Here is an 11,132-nt window from a genome sequence, read left to right as displayed (position 1 = left end):
TGTGAACCCCATAGCAAATAGTAACTGATTTATTTAAATGGTCACTGTCAGAATCAAAAACTTTTTATATATTGTACATCTTGGCAAAATATTAACCTTTCTAATATACTTCATTAAAAAATGTTATCTCCTTTCTATAGAAATCATGCCTTATATAAAAATAAAGACCACTAGGGGTCCCTATACCATCCAGAACATAATCCTATCTGGCTGAAGCATCATATTTGTCCCAGCTGAAGCACAGGCAGAAACAAAGTCCAGAAAGTCACGCTGCGGGGGTCGGCCACGCCCCTCGTGACATCACGGACACACCCCTTCAATGCGAGTCTATGGGAGGGGGCGTGGCGGCCGTCACCCCCCCCCCCCCCTCCCATAGACTCGCATTGAGTGGGTGTGGTTGTGATGCCACAAGGGGTGTGGCCAACCCCCACATCACGAAAACAGCGTTCGAAACATTTACTTCTGAACGCTGGCCAGTGGAGTACCCCTTTAAAGAATCTACATGACTTAGTGAGTAACACATAAAAACATTGGGGAAGATTTATCAAAACCTGTGCAAAGGAAAAGTTGCCCAGTTGCCCATGGCAACCAATCAGATCGCTACTTTCATTTTGCAGAGGCCTTGTTAAAAATGAAAGCAGCAATCTGATTGGTTGCTATGGGCAACTGGACAACTTTTCCTTTGCACAGGTTTTGATAAATCTCCCCCATTATTTTTTTCTGTGATATAACCTGAACAGCTTTAAATTCTCAATTTTGGATCTAACATTTGTCAGAATTCCCCATTTTCCTAACTCGTTATTCAAGGGCAAGGGACAACTTCTCTATTTGTTTATCTGAATAGAGCTCTTTCACAATTCACAAAAACAGGAAGTGACCCTCCTACAGCATTTGTCCAGGCCTGAGATGCTATAGATCCTAGGAGTCCAACCTGTGACCCCCAAGCTGTTGCAAAACTACAACTCCCAGCATGTCCAGACAGCCATTGGCCGTTCTTTCCAGTCTGACCACAGTGCTCTCTGCTGCTCCCTCTGTCTGTGTCAGGTACTGTTTGGAGCAGGAGAGGTTCACTATGGGGCTTTCTTCCTGCTCTGGACAGTTCCTGACAAGGACAGAGGTGTCAGCAGAGAGCACTGTGGTCAGACTGGAAAGAACTATACAACCTCCTCTGGAGCATACAGCAGCTGATAAGTACCGTATTTTTTACGCCGTATAAGACGCAGTTTTTCTTCCCCAAAACTGGGGGGGGGAAGTCGGTGCGTCTTATACGGCGAATACACCCCTATCGCGGCGGTCCCTGCAGCCATCAACGGCCGGGACCCGCGGCTAATGCAGGACATCACCGATCGCGGTGATGCCCTGTATTAACGCTTCAGACGCGGCGATCAAAGCTGACCACCGCGTCTGAAGGGAAAGTGACACTAACCCGGCTGTTCAGTCTGGCTGTTTGGGACCGCCGCGATTTCACCGCGGTGGTCCCGAACAGCCCGACTGAATAGCCGGGTTAGTGCTTACAGGACACCGGGAGGGACCTTACCTGCCTCCTCGGTGTCTTCTCCGTTCAGGGATCCCCTGTATGGCTGGCGCTCTCCTTCCTCGTCATCACGTCGTCGCGTACGTGCGTCGGCGTGCGTAACGACGTGATGACGGCGACGGAGAGCGAGGATACCCGGCCGGCAGCAGAGACGTTCCGGAGCGATGGGGACACGGCGACAGCGATGGAGGGCGACATCCAGGGCAGCAGTGACGGGTCCGGAGCGGCGGGGACACGTGAGTATTACCTCCTATGCAGTGGTCTTCAATCTGCGGACCTCCAGATATTGCAAAACTATAACTCCCAGCATGCCCGGACAGTCGTTGGCTGTCCGGGCATGCTGGGAGTTGTAGTTTTGCAACATCTGGAGGTCCGCAGGTTGAAGACCACTATTGGGTTCAAAATCTTTAATTTTTTAGATTTTGCACCTAAAAATAGGGTGCGTCTTATAAGCTGGTGCGTCCTATAGGGCGAAAAATACAGTACTGGAAGGATTAAGGTTTTTCAACAGACATACTTTACAAAATCTGTATAACTTTCTGGCACCAGTTGATATGAAAAAAAATGTTTTATTGGAGTAACCCTTTAAGTATGCATTTTATAAAAAACTGCAATTTAGCAAATTTTGGGGCTAATTATTTGCAGCAACATTTTGGAGTAGAGGGGCTTTGTGATCATTTTTTTTTCTTTTCTACATTTTGTGACCAAAAATCTGCAATTCTGGTGTTTAGTATTTATTGCTTAATTGAACCATTTACTGTGCAGGATCAATAATGTTATATTTTTAAGTTAGCAAATATGTTAAGTTTCTTTCTTTTGTTTATATTTTATTATTTGAAAAATGGGAAAAGAAAGGTGGTTTTAATTTTTTTTTTAGGGGAGAAGCTTTTCTTTGTAGGCCTCTTTTTTGCATATGTGAACATGGAGCTGATGTGACTTGCCAAAAACCTCCAGTTTTGTCTTATCTGTCCAACAGACAAGCCACAAAGCTTCTGGGAGAATGTTGTTTGGACAGATGAAATAAAACTTGAGCTTTTTTGTAAATTACATCAGCTTTATGTTCACATAAGCAAAAATGAGGCCTACAAAGAAAAGAAGAATGTACCTACTGTGAAGCATGGAGGAGGCTCAGTTGTGCTTTAGGACGGCTTTCCTGCATCGGGCACAGGGCGTCTTGAATCTGTACAGGGTAAAACGAAATCTCAATCTGGAGTAATATGTGCTGCCCAGTGTTAGGAAGCTTGGTCTCAGTTGCAGTTCATGGGTCCTCCAAGGTAAAAACACCCGACACTCAGCTAAAATACCCAAGAATGAGCAAAACATTGGACTATTCTGACGTGGTTTCTATTAGTCCTGATCTGAATCCTATTGAACATCTGTGGAAGGAGCTGAAACCTGCAGTCTGGAGAAGACACCTTCACACCTGAGACACTTGGAGCAGGATCTTATGAAGAGTGGGCCAAGATATCTGCAGTCTGGAGAAGACACCTTCACACCTGAGACATCTGGAGCAGGATCTTATGAGGAGGGGGCCAAAATACCTGCAGTCTGGAGAAGACACCTTCACACCTGAGACAGCTGGAGCAGGATCTTATGAGGAGTGGGCCAAGATATCTGCAGTCTGGAGAAGACACCTTCACACCTGAGACATCTGGAGCAGGATCTTATGAGGAGTGGGCCAAGATACCTGCAGTCTGGAGAAGACACCCTCACACCTGAGACAGCTGGATCAGGATCTTATGAGGAGTGGGCCAAGATACCTGCAGTCAGGATAAGACACCTTCACACCTGAGACACTTGGAGCAGGATCTTATGAAGAGTGGGCCAAGATATCTGCAGTCTGGAGAAGACACCTTCACACCTGAGACATCTGGAGCAGGATCTTATGAGGAGTGGGCCAAGATACCTGCAGTCTGGAGAAGACACCTTCACACCTGAGACATCTGGAGCAGGATCTTATGAGGAGTGGGCCAAGATACCTGCAGTCTGGAGAAGACACCTTCACACCTGAGACAGCTGGAGCAGGATCTTATGAGGAGTGGGCCAAGATACCTGCAGTCAGGATAAGACACCTTCACACCTGAGACACTTGGAGCAGGATCTTATGAGGAGTGGGCCAAGATACCTGCAGTCTGGAGAAGACACCTTCACACCTGAGACAGCTGGAGCAGGATCTTATGAGGAGTGGGCCAAGATACCTGCAGTCAGGATAAGACACCTTCACACCTGAGACACTTGGAGCAGGATCTTATGAAGAGTGGGCCAAGATATCTGCAGTCTGGAGAAGACACCTTCACACCTGAGACACTTGGAGCAGGATCTTATGAAGAGTGGACCAAGATACCTGCAGTCTGGAGAAGACACCTTCACACCTGAGACAGCTGGAGCAGGATCTTATGAGGAGTGGGCCAAGATACCTGGAGACAAGTGCAGACGTCTCATTGAGAGTTAGGCTCCTGTCACACTACCGTTTGTGCCCGGCAGTGTGACGGCTGTTAGAAGAAAGCGGAAGAAAAATCTGTGCTTGCAACGCCTTTTTCACCCACTATCTTACGGCGGATTAACGGCCGTAATAACGTTAAGTGAATGGAATCCTCTGTGCTCGTTATGCCTCCCATTAGGCTCCGTTACAAAAACAGACGTTAATGGCTTTCAAAGTGAAAAAGGAAAAAAAAAAAAAAGAGCCCTTAACATCCGTTTGTAATAGAGCCTCTCACATAGTGTGAAAGTAGCCTTACATCATCGCTGGATTGCAGTTACTGCCAACAAATTATAAACATTCAGGGAAACTTCATTTTTGTCCAGGACAGGTTCATTATTTAGTTTTGTCAAAAGGATTTATTGAACCAAAATTCAAAAGCAATGTCTATTTTCATCAGTTCATTTTTTTAATTAATTATTACTAAATACTTATTCATTATTACTTGTATCCGTTAATTTTCATTAAATATTTATTCATTAGTAATTTTGTCAGTTTAACCCCTTAAGGACTCAGCCCATTTTGGCCTTAAGGACTCAGACAATTTAATTTTTACGTTTTCATTTTTTCCTCCTCGCCTTCTAAAAATCATAACTCTTTTATATTTTCATCGCCAGACTAGTATGAGGGCTTTTTTTTTGCGCGACCAGTTGTCCTTTGTAATGACATCACTCATTATATCATAAAATGTATGGCGCAACCAAAAAACACTATTTTTGTGGGGAAATTAAAACGAAAAACGCAATTTTGCTAATTTTGAAAGGTTTCGTTTTCACGCCGTACAATTTATGGTAAAAATGACGTGTGTTCTTTATTCTGAGGGTCAATACGATTAAAATGATACCCATTATTACATACTTTTCTATTATTGTTGCGCTTAAAAAAAATCACAAACTTTTTAACCAAATTAGTACGTTTATAATCCCTTTATTTTGATGACCTCTAACTTTTTTATTTTTCCGTATAAGCGGCGGTATGGGGGCTCATTTTTTGTGCCATGATCTGTACATTTTTTTGATACCACATTTGCATATGAAAAACTTTTAATTCATTTTTTATAATTTTTTTTTTTATAAAATGCATTACAAAAGTAGGAATTTTGGACTTTTATTTTTTTTTTCGTTCACGCCGTTCACTGTACGGGATCATTAACATTTTATTTTAATAGTTCGGACATTTACGCACGCGGCGATACCAAATATGTCTATAAAAAATGTTTTTTACGCTTTTTGGGGGTAAAATAGGAAAAAACGGACGTTTTACTTTTTTATTGGGGGAGGGGATGTTTCACTTTTTTTTTACTTTTACTTTTACATTTTTTTAACATTTTTTTACATTTTTTTTTTACACTTGAATAGTCCCTATAGGGGACTATTCATAGCAATACCATGATTGCTAATACTGATCTGTTCTATGTATAGGACATAGAACAGATCAGTATTATCGGTCATCTCCTGCTCTGGTCTGCTCGATCACAGACCAGAGCAGTAGACGCCGGGAGCCGGAAGGTGAGGGGACCTCCGTGCGGCGTTCTGAATGATCGGATCCCCGCAGCAGCGCTGCGGGCGATCCGATCATTCATTCAAATCGCGAACTGCCGCAGATGCCGGGATCTGTATTGATCCCGGCACCTGAGGGGTTAATGGCGGACGCTCGCGAGATCGCGGGCGTCGGCCATTGCCGGCGGGTCCCTGGCTGCGATCAGCAGCCGGGATCAGCCGCGCATGACACGGGCATCGCTCCGATGCCTGCGGTTATGCATAGGACGTAAATGTACGTCCTGGTGCGTTAAGTACCACCTCACCAGGACGTACATTTACGTCCTGCGTCCTTAAGGGGTTAATACAATACAGGAATTTAGGTGCACTACTGTGGTAGATGTAAACAATGACATTGGCTATCCCTCAACACTGATGTTAAAATTGAGACATTCGCCAGTGTATATTTATATGAAGGACACATCAGAGCCCGCACACCAACGCCAAGGTTTCTCAGATGGCACGGGACCTAACACTAACCTCCCTGTGCGTGATAAGCAAAAACCAGGGGCCAGTGGGCAATTACAGCAGCATTAGGCCGACTTGCAGCCTGCTCCCAGTTACCTCCAGTGTGACTGAGCACACATACAATGGGAGGAGGGAGGCAGACTACAAGCCCCACCTAAGTTGGCTGATGTGTGTGCCGGCCTCACAGGTGAACCTTAAAGGGGTACTCTGCCCCTAAACATCTTATCCCCTATCCAAAGGATAGGGGATAAGAGGTCTGATCGCGGGGGGTCCCGCCGCTGGGGACCCCCGCAATCTACCATGCCGCAACCACCTGTAACGGCTTCCGGAAGCGCTGGAGGCCCTCAGGCTAGTTCCATCCCGACCACGGGGGCTGAAGATCGTAACGTCATGACTCCGCCTTCGTGTGACGTCACACCCCGCCCCCTCAATGAAAGTCTATGGGTGGGGGCGTGCCCAGTCACACTGGAGGTAACTGGGAGCAGGCTGCAAGTCGGCCTAATGCTGCTGTAATTGCCCACTGGCCCCTGGTTTTTGCTTATTACGCACAGGTAGGTTACAGGGCCGGATTAAGAGCATCATGGGCCTGGTGCTGAACATTGTCATGGGCCTTTCTTATCAAAGTATATATATGTTCCATTCACATATAATGCCCCATGTCCTGCCCCCTCAGGGGGCATTATATGCGAGGGGCACAGGACATGGGACATTATATGTGAGGGGCACAGGACAGAGGGGCATTATAAGTAAGGGGCAAATGTCAGGGGGGCATTATAGGTGCATTATAATGCCCCCTGACATGTGCCCCTCACAAATAATGCCCCCCTGTCCTGTGTCCATCACATATAATACCCTCTGTCCTGTGCCCATCACATATAATGCCCCCGTCATGTACCCCTCATATATAATACCCCCTGTTCTGTACCCCTCACATATAATGCCCCCCTGTCCTGTGTCCCTCACATATAATGCCCCCTGTCCTGTGCCCCTCACATATAATGCCCCCCTGTCCTGTGCCCCTCACATATAATGCCCCCTGTCCTGTGCCCCTCACATATAGTGCCTCCCTGTTATATACCCCTCACTTATAATTTGCCCTTTTCTGTGCATGCACACCGCCCCCCCCCCCCCCCTCCCCCCAAGTTTTAATAATTCCCCTGTACCATACGGCACCCAAGCACCTCTCTCCAGCTGTCACATTTCTCACACGCTGCTCCGTTCTTGCAGTTTGAGAGCTGTGGGGAGGTGATCTCTGGGCGCCAGCGCGATAATGTGACGTCATTGCGCCGGCCTGCCGTGGATGGCGTCCCCGCGGCTCACACTGCAAGAATGCAGCAGCGTGTGAGAAATGTGAGGGAATGGTGGAGCGGGACCGCTGACAGCTCCCACTCCACCATGCTATAGTACAGGAGGGGCAACAATCACAGGGGGCAATTGCCCCATTGCCCCCCGCTCCCTGGATTTGCCACTGGCAGCATGGAGGTGATAAGAGCAGGGGTCTCAAACTCAAATTATCTGGGGGCCACTGGAGGTAGCAGCTGAGTGAGGCTGGGTCGCATGCGCCCCTTACATATAATGCCTCCATCATGCACCCCTTACATATAATGCCTCCATCATGCGCCCCTTACATATAATGCCCCCATCATGCGCCCCTTACATATAATGCCCCCATCATGCGCCCCTCATCATCCACCAGCAACACCCCCACCAGGAGTAGCACCACCATCATCTACCAACAACTCCCCCCACCCCATTCCCCCTACCCCTCTGTGGTAATAGCATGAGCTTATGGATGATGGGGGTGCTACTTCTGGGGGGAGCATTAGGCAGGCAGCAGTTTCCCCACATTAGGAAGGTAGCGGTTTCCCCACATTAGGTAGTAGCAGGTTCCCCACATTAGGTAATAGCAGGCTCCCCACATTAGGTAGAAGCAGGTTCCTCACATTAGGTAGTAGCAGGCTCCCCACATTAGGTAGTAGCAGGTTCCCCACATTAGGTAGTAGCAGGTTCCCCACATTAGGTAGTAGCAGGTTCCCCACATTAGGTAATAGCAGGCTCCCCACATTAGGTAGTAGCAGGTTCCCCACATTAGGTAGTAGCAGGTTCCCCACATTAGGTAGTAGCAGGTTCCCCACATTAGGTAGTAGCAGGTTCCCCACATTAGGTAGTAGCAGGTTCCCCACATTAGGTAGTAGCAGGTTCCCCACATTAGGTAGTAGCAGGTTCCTCACATTAGGTAGTAGCAGGTTCCCCACATTAGGTAGTAGCAGGTTCCCCACATTAAGTAGCAGCAGGTTCCCCGCATTAGGTAGCAGCAGGTTCCCCGCATTAGGCAGTAGAAGGTTCCACGCATTAGGCAGTAGCAGGTTCCCCGCATTAGGCAGTAGCAGGCTCCCCACATTAGGCAGTAGCAGGCTCCCCACATTAGGTAGAAGCAGGTTCCCCACATTAGGTAGAAGCAGGTTCCCCACATTAGGTAGTAGCAGGCTCCCCACATTAGGTAGTAGCAGGCTCCCCACATTAGGTAGCATCCCCCCCCCCCCCACATATATATATATACACACACAGACACACACACAGACACACACACATTCACACACAGACACACAAACAGACACACACACATATGCTGCGCTTCTTTTCTCCGCCGGTGGCCTGATGAGTGACATCACTGACGTCCTGCGCAGGTCTGCGGAGGGACATCACATGCGCGACGTCCCTCATCAGACTCAGGGTAAGTGAAGTCTTCTGGCATTTAACGCTGCTCGCCTGAAGCAGGGTTAAATGCCTGAAGAAGTTACCTGCCCAGCGCCCGGAACTGCATGTCCCAGGCATCGGGCAATACAAATTTCACATACTGCAAACTTTCTGTCCGCGGGCCGCAAATGGCCCGCGGGCCGGGAGTTTGAGGCTTGATTGTCGCATGCGCCGGTCGGTTTGTTCTGTTTGTGCGGGCCGCTGGGCCTATTTTAACGCAGGGGCCTGGAGCTGCCGTTCCATCCGCCCCTACGTTAATCCGGCCCTGGTAGGTTAGTGTTAGGTCCAGTGCCACTTGAGAAACCTTGGCGTTGGTGTACGGGCTCTGGTATGTCCTTCATATAAGGATACACTGGCGAATGTCTCAATTTTAACATCAGTGTTGAGGGATAGCCAATGTCATTGTATACATCTACCACAGTAGTGCACCTAAATTCCTGTATTATTCTAATTGTTACACATCCACACCATCTATCTGGTGTAGGTTGCCATTGTGGCATTTGTAGTCACAAGGGCAGGATCTGCTCCCCCAGTATAAATGCACAACTGCATTTGGGGTTGAGCACCTCCTGCCATTTGAGACCACGTCTTTGTTGTTGTATAATTTTGTCAGTTTCCAGTTATTTCCGGGTAAAGAGGTACCAACCTCCACGTCTGTATAAGATAAAATATACATCCCGATATGAATATTTACTAAATTAAGCCCCTTTCACGCTACTGTTGCCACCCTGCAAAAACTCCCGTCATGAACTCCAATCTGAAAGTCCCTAATACAGCCGTCAAAAAATCCCATTCATGTCAATAGGATTTTTTGACCATCCCGCAGCACCAGTTATGTCCTGTTATGACTAACGGACATTATTTTTGATGGCACAAAAGACGGTGTATGCACTAATTTTTTTGTCCCGTCAAAAATAACGGTGGAATAACGGACGTAACATTTTTTACATTGAAGTCTATGGGTGACGGATGTTCACAATTGACACCCGTTAGTGCCCGTTATTTTAACGTCCGTTATGATCCGTTATTTCTACTGCACATGCTCAGAACATGGAAATAAAATAACGGACATAAAATAACAGATGGAACATGTCCTTTAGTTTTAAAATAAAAATAAAATAATCATCCGTTATGTTCAGTTATTTTGTCTATTTTTTCATGACCTCTTTCAGCAGGGACGTGACGGCAATGTCAAAGAAGCCTAAGGCTGGGTTCACACCACGTTTTTGCAATACAGTTCCGTATACCTTTTCAATTTGAAAACCGTATGCAATGACTCTCCATTGAAAACCGTATGCCAAAGATGCATCAGGTTGTGTCCGTTTTGCATTAGAGATGAGCGAACTTACAGTAAATTCGATTCGTCACAAACTTCTCGGCTCGGCAGTTGATGGCTTTTCCTGCATAAATTAGTTCAGCTTTCAGGGGCTCCGGTGGGCTGGAAAAGGTGGATACAGTCCTAGGAGACTCTTTCCTAGGACTGTATCCACCTTTTCCAGCCCACCGGAGCACCGGAAAGCTAAACTAATTTATGCAGGAAAAGTCAGCAACCGCCGAGTCGAGATGTTCGTGACGAATCGAATTTACTGTAAGTTCGCTCATCTCTATTTTGCATCCTGTAAGGTTTTGTCAGTTTTCCCTACCCAAGGTTTTTGGTCCGGGTGAAAAACCGTATAGAAACGTTTACGTTTTTTTTTTTACATCAGAGTCAATGGGAACCGTACAGAACTGTATGTGCGTACGGTTCCATCCGGTTTTCACCACACGGTTTTTGACTTTGCAGTTTTTTTCTTGGAATTTCAATCAAACAAGTGAAACTTTATTCAGAATGGAGTGAAAAGTTCAAAACGTATACATTTTTTTTTAATTAAAAAAAACGGATGCAACCGGACATCATTTTTTCAAACCGTATACGGATTCAAATTTGTACACACGTTTTAATACAGTTTAGTCCGGTTTTGAGGAATCCATAATCAAAAGCCTGATACGGGAACTGTATTGTAACAACATGGTGTGAACCCGGGCTAAGTCTGATCATCTAGTTCTGCTTCCGCAAAAGGAAACAATGTCGATTTCTTAAAATGGTGATACCAAGTGTCAGAGCTATTGAAATATCCGATCAGAAGTCAAAAAGGTTGTATGAGACTAGAAAAAGGGGTTGATTTATTTTCCCCCATACTCCGTAACAGCGCCATTGTATTGCAATACAGCCCTTATCCTCACAATAACAGATACAGCCGATGGACTCAGCAAACAGAACTGTGTAGAGAAGTGTTTCCCAACCACAATTTAAAACCATTGCATTTGAAGCGTGTTTCCCAACCAGGGTGCCTCCAGCTGTTGCAAAACTACAACT

This window comes from Hyla sarda, chromosome 9 (genome assembly GCF_029499605.1).
Source record: "Hyla sarda isolate aHylSar1 chromosome 9, aHylSar1.hap1, whole genome shotgun sequence".
Classification (NCBI taxonomy): domain Eukaryota; kingdom Metazoa; phylum Chordata; class Amphibia; order Anura; family Hylidae; genus Hyla; species Hyla sarda.
This window is presented reverse-complemented; position numbering follows the sequence as displayed.